We start from the raw sequence: 6,941 nt of genomic DNA on the forward strand, positions 1-6,941 counted from the left end.
GTTGCTGTTATCAGTGTCCTTGTATCCAGCCTTGGGTGGGTGTGGTGTGGTGTGTGTGTTTGTATCGGCAGGTTTCGGTTGTTCGGTGATGCTTTTTCTATAAAGCGGTAGGAAACCTTTTTTCGTTAATGGTGATGGCTTTTTCCTTCACCGGTAAGTACCTCTAAAGATATGCCTGGCCATGTGTACGTGCAAAATACATATATGTTGTCTATTGCACTTTCAGTGTCTTTCAGCGTTTTATTTTAAGGTGTCGGTGTCAACATTTTTGAAATATCGAAAATCTTGGCATTGAAAACATTATATGGTCCAGTAACTTGAAACTGGTTCAAAGTATTGGTGCGCCCCATTGTGATGTACTGGAACTTAGCTCTTTCCTTAACCTGACTCTGATCCAGAGGAGCACTGCACATCATCATTTGCCTAACCACAACCCCTAGCTTCAATATGTTCTCCGATTCGCTGAGTAATTTTCTTCTATCCAATGTCCATAATGTGTTAGCTAGTGCCTTCATATTTGCAACATGAACATTTTTCTTCTGTCCAATGCCCATATTGTGTTGGCTAGTGCATGGCACGCGGAGGTGGCTAGTGGAAAGTTACGTACATATCACATCATTTGTTTGGTGAGAGTGGGTTTTCAACTCCCGGGTGTCCCTACACCCTCTATAAACAGTAAATTCAAAAATAAAAATCTAAAACTTTGCGATATCAAATATGCTCAAACTTTGTAGGTGCTTGCAAGTTTCCATGAAAAAGAAACAACCATTCGAGGAGCTCCACACAAGAAAAAGATTTCATGTTCAAAGTTTTGAGCACTTTTAGCACTGATATCTCTTTCTCATGTGTACACGTTTCTCTATATGTTATTTCGTTACGAAAACTTGCAAGCACCTAAAAAGTTTGAGCATATTTAATGCCACAAAGTTTCAGATTTTTTTTTCATTTTTTAAAATTAACAGTTCATAGAGGGTGTAGGGACACCCGAGAGCTATCACATCTTTCTCTTGTTTCTTTCATCTTCACATGGATAGCACTTCACAGGTCACACGATGGATGTGTACGTAGCACTCGCACCAATAGTCACCAGCTAACTATTTTTGACGTAAAGTTAAATATATTCAATGAATGTATTTGTACCACAGTTCACATCTTCATGGAGAAACACGTCTAGAATTTCACATGAAACAATTTAGAAAGAAGGGGCAATTTCCAGTTTTTCAGCATGAGTCCGTTCCATTTTACGTCTCTTGTTAATTTTTTTCTTGAGGTTGTGTCTCGTTAATTCTTGGTCTTGTTATTCAATTTTCTTAAAAAAGGTTGGTGATTGCCATGTTTATGAAGATTTATTTCCATTCCATGTTTTAAAGGACAAAAGGAATGAGCAATGCAAAACAAAAGGAAGATGAAAGGATATTTTTTTAGGAATAAGATGAAAAGAATCCAGGCTCCATTGCTATTGAACAAACACCGATGGACTACGCAAGAATTACATTTTTCTTCCATGCTTCGAAACAAGCAAGGATAATTCAGTTCTTTTTACAAGAGAGAACAGAAGGTTACTTCATTCTGCCAAGGAAAGTGGTACAAATTCTACATAGAAAAATCACCCGTCCCAGTACATGCTTACTGTTTGTGGCAGCAGTGGTAGCTAATGTGCTCGGTAACTGCACGGGCGAAGAGAAGCAGGGCCAAAGATGGATCGGCTCTTTCGCACAACTCATATAGGAAAACACATGGCCTGTTTGTTTCACTCCAACATCTCTTCCGTTCAAAGCTAGAGCATGCTGACTTGCTACTATTTGTTACTTGAGGAAGGAATACACTTTGTCATGGGACATATGCGAGCCATATGCCTAGATAATAAGATGGCTGTGTATCTAGTCATGATTATATGACTGCACCATGCATGCAATTCGTTCGTGCTAGCGATGCATTGTTTTTCATACTCTTCACAGGAAGAATGCATGCACAACATGTGTGCTTCACTGGAAATTTAATGGGCTGCTGCTGCATTTGGGCCTCGTGTCGTACACCGCTCCAATCTATACTACTCTATAGTGTATCAGTTTTGAAATGGATCCAGAGCATCAATCATAACCGTTGGTCTCCAAAATCCAAGGGCTAAGATCAGCCGGATTCACCATGAACAGTAGACTGATGTTGCCTCTACTCTGTTCTAGAACATTCACGTGGCCCTTCCAGAAAAAAAAGGCCCATATGTGATGCCTCATGGGCCATATTACCATTCGAGCGGATGGCTACTTGGACCCAGATAAGATGGTTTGGGAGGAGAATGGGGAGAAAAAAAAGGATAGAGTAACATACAGTTTTTTTTAATGAACCTACAGTATTTTAGATGTGAATGTACAGTTTTTTGTGTGAATATAAAAAACAATTGTGTGTGGAATTCCATTTATCAAAATCACTCTGTTATACTTTTTTCGAGTCATGCTTCAAAATCACTCCATTCTTTTAAGAAGTGCATTGCACGTGCATACATACTAGTAGCCAATAGTTGACCTGCTTAGATTTGTTGTATTTCGTAACGACGGCATGGGTTGCATCTCTACATGAAAACAATTCATTTTCAAAAACGCAGAAAATACTTCTTTCCAGAAGCTATGTTATACAGTTATTAAAAGAATTCAACCTTTTGAAGCAACAACCAGTTTCCCCAGAAAATAAAGCAACGACAGGTTTTCTAATTGATCCACTAGTACATCCTCAAAGATTGTGGGGCCTATTCGTTTGTAAGGAAATGCTCTTGGCATGCTCAGCCACCGATACTCTCCGCTCCACCGAGTGGAGCAATGAGCACCCTTGCTTGGTGTGTTTCATACCTTCATTAGGCAAAATTTTGTCACTGTTGATCACAACCGATAGTTAAACTTCAACCCTCCTTACTTTCATATAAATGTACATTGAATATATTTCCGTCTCTTCCATGAGAATGGGATAGAACTGACAACAGGCTTCGGTTTGCTTGTTTTTGACAGCATGGACGACTATACCACAAGAATAGACAAGCCAATAATTCTTAGTACAAAACACTCTACACGGTTTGCTTGTTCTGAACAAGTACGCATAATCGTACTGCACAGTGCCTTTTGTGTTTTTCTGGCGATTGTTTTTTAGTAACAATTGCCAGAATAAAATTCACTAGATAATACTTACACACACACTCTTACTCTTGGAGCGTGTATTCCTATGCCAGTACTACCCTGCTTCCTGTTCCTCTGATTACCATTTCATTGGGATTAAGGAAGTGCTCAACAATAATCAAAATGTTTAAGCGCGTCATGACATCAATGGGGATGTAGCTCAAATGGTAGAGCGCCCGCTTTGCATGCGGGAGGCACGGGGTTCGATCCCCCGCATCTCCATTACTTTTGTAATTTTCTTTTACCGTTTTGTATGTCTGTGCGGCTTTTTTTAACCAAGTTGAGCCTTTAGAAAACTTTGGGCCGTGTTGGGCCTTAATTAATACACCTACAATTCGCCTCTCTGTTGGATTTTTTTAGCCCAGTATCGAAAAATAGTTCGCCTGTTGATCAGAGACAATTAACTAAAGGGTCACTTTTATCTAAAAGAAAATTTACCCCTTGCAAGTAGAAGAGATGAAGGTGATGACTAATTCTTTTTATAACAATCTTTACACATCCGAGGGAACTGAGGTTCGATCCCCCACATCTCCATTACTTTTGTAATTTTCTTTTACCGTTTTGTATGTCTGTGCGGCTTTTTTTAACCAAGTTGAGCCTTTAGAAAACTTTGGGCCGTGTTGGGCCTTAATTAATACACCTACAATTCGCCTCTCTGTTGGATTTTTTTAGCCCAGTATCGAAAAATAGTTCGCCTGTTGATCAGAGACAATTAACTAAAGGGTCACTTTTATCTAAAAGAAAATTTACCCCTTGCAAGTAGAAGAGATGAAGGTGATGACTAATTCTTTTTATAACAATCTTTACACATCCGAGGGAACTGAAAATATGCACGATGTCCTTGAAACTGTCCCTTGCAAAGTGACACAACAGATGAATGAAATGCTAAATGCTCCATACACAACTGAAGAAGTAAAAATTGCGCTTTTTCAGATGGCTCCCCAAAAGGCCCGTGGTTCGGATGGGTTACCAGCCTAGTTTTTTCCAGAAACATTGGGATGTTTGCGGAGAAGCTGTTACAAAGGTAGTGAAACATTGGGACGTTTTCAGAAACATTGTTGAGGGAAATGAAAGTGCACACGAGATAAACACGACTATCTTAGCTCTCATACCAAAGGTAAACAATCAAATACTGCTTACTCAATTTCGCCCTATAAGTTTATGTAATGTCCTTTATAAAATGACATCGAAGATAATTGCAAACCGTCTGAATGTTATATTACCAGAAATGATTTAGGAGGAGCAATTTGCATTTGTTCCTAGCCGTCTCATTACAGATAACATCATTGTTGCTTATGAATGTTTGCATTTCATGAAGAGAAATAAGGCCCAGAAGCATAGGCACTGTGCATTGAAGCTAGACATGATGAAAGCCTACGACAGGATGGAGTGGAGTTATTTGAGAGTGATATTGTTGAAGCTGGGGTTCACATAGAGATGGGTATGGTGGACATTATAATGGGCATGGTTACCTCAGTTTCTTTTTTTAGTCTTATTTAATGGGCAGAAGCTAGAAGACTTTCAACCTACAAGGGGTATTCGTAAGTGGGATCCAATTTCACCATACCACTTTTTGCTGGTAGCAGAAGGCCGTGCGTGCCTTTTAAAATCTAGAGTTCACTCATCTAACTTAAAGTGGACTTCAAGTTACTACATCGGCCCCGCCGGTGAATCATTTGTTGTTTGCAGATGATAGTATGTTGTTTTTCAAAGCAATTAATGAGGGAATCGAAGTGGTTTCTGTCCTATTGGAAACATATGCTCAAGCTTCTCGCCTGAGAGTAAATAGGGATAAATCTTCTATATTTTTCAGCAAGGGCTGCCCGAAGGAGGGTAGAGGTACCATCAAAAATATTTTGCAGGTCCCAAATGAACAGTTGAATGAGAAATAATTGGGTATGCCATATGATGTGGGTGTTTCAAACAATTGGTCATTTAAATATCTCAACGACGGGTTATGGAGCAAAATACAAGGGTGGGGTAGCAAACAAGGACAACCAAATCCTTATTGCTCCTGGGACACCATGAGCATGCCAAATACATGGGAGGAGTAGGCTTTCGACACTTTGAAGAGCTAGGCAGGCCTGACGGGTACTTGAGAACTCAGAGTAGTTGAGCGCCAGAATTTTAAAAGTAGTGTATAATCCTAACATAGATTTCCTATCCGTTGAATTGGGAAACCATCCGTCGCAAATGTGGAGATCGATCATTGATGGCCATGACACTTTGAAGGTGGGACTCGCGACATGGTAGGATTCGGTTTGCTTGTTTTTGACAGCATGGATGACTATACCACAAGAATAGAAAAGCCAATAATTTTTAGTACAAAACACTCCACGAATTGCTTTGTTCTGAACAAGTACGCATCATCATACTGCACAATGCTTTTTGTGTTTTTCTGGCAATTGTTTTGTAGTTTTTTTTTGAATTGTCACCGGGGGAGGGATAGGATCCCCCCACCTGAATTTTTATTGCCAAATCACCAGAGGAAAGAGGGGGGGGGGGACCTCATATACAATGATTGTTACACCGAGAGGGGGGGGTACAAGTATTCCAGCTAACTCATCGCGTCAGAGCACACACCCAAACATCCACATGTGAGCGATCACTGCGACAGAATCGCCCACGCAGTAGAACAATGTCTTCACAACAGCAGCTCAGGATGCAATAAAGGGACGACTCCCGCCCTTGGAACACCATGTCGTTTCGATGCTTCCAAAGCCGCCAACAACAGAGGAGGACAAAGGCGCCCGAAGAAGCCTCCCCGAGCGCACCCCACTCATCAAAATCTTACAGTGAGCCCATCGACATGCCAGTGGCGGTCCCCGCCACACCCACGGCGCGCTAGAATGCACACGCAAACAGACACCCAAACACCAGGTGGTCCGCCGTTTCCAGCTCGGAGCAGATTGGGCATGCATCCCCTGCCCATTCAACAATGGTTTTCCGGAGAAGCACATACCGCGTGTTGATCCGGCGGTGGACGAGCAGCCACTCTAAGAACTTCATCCGTGGCGGCACGCGAGACCCCAAACGAACGCGGCGTGAGGTAAGACCTGTTGGAGAACGCGGTAATTTCAAAAAAAATCCTACAATCACGCAAGATCTATCTAGGTGATGCATAGCAATGAGAGGGGAGAGTGTTCTCTACGTATCCTCGTAGACCGAAAGCGGAAGTGTTATGACATGTAGTCGTACATCTTCACGATCCGACCGATCCTAGCACCGAAGGTACCACACCTTCGTGATCTGCACACATTTAGCTCGGTGACGTCCCACGACCTCTAGATCCAGCTGAGGTCGAGGGAGAGTTTCGTCAGCACGATGGCGTGGTGACGGTGATGATGAAGTTACCGGCGCAGGGCTTCGCCTAAGCACTACGACGATATGACCGAGCACTACTAGGGAAAAGCCTAGCAGCAGCGCGGGTTTTGGGCCTATTAGTAGCGTGGGGGCCGGCGCTACTAATAAGGTGCTACAGCTAACTTATAGCAGTAGCGCGGGTGCCACCCGCGCTACTACTACGTCCTTTAGTAGTAGCGTGGGTAAAAACCCGCGCTACTACTACCAGCGCGGGGTTTTTTTGAATTTTTTCGAAAAAATATTTCGATTTTTCCCCTAATTTTCAAATTTCTGAATTATTTTAACCCCAAATCTCTAATCACCCCTCATCAATCCAAATCATCTAACTTTCCGGACGGTCACCCATCCTCTCACTACTCCAGCTTGAGCACGCTTAACTTCTGGGTTCTATTCTCCCTCGCTTCCAAGTCTGCA

General features: G+C 42.0%; 1 non-coding gene across 1 annotated transcript; it reads left to right on the forward strand.

Annotated features, from left to right (window-relative positions):
* Positions 1–3,313: 3,313 nt before the first annotated feature.
* On the forward strand, positions 3,314–3,386 carry TRNAA-UGC (transfer RNA alanine (anticodon UGC)). The gene has a single exon. It is a non-coding gene; the product is annotated as a tRNA-Ala (tRNA).
* Positions 3,387–6,941: the final 3,555 nt, after the last annotated feature.

This window comes from Triticum aestivum, chromosome 3B, assembly GCF_018294505.1.
Source record: "Triticum aestivum cultivar Chinese Spring chromosome 3B, IWGSC CS RefSeq v2.1, whole genome shotgun sequence".
Taxonomy (NCBI): domain Eukaryota; kingdom Viridiplantae; phylum Streptophyta; class Magnoliopsida; order Poales; family Poaceae; genus Triticum; species Triticum aestivum.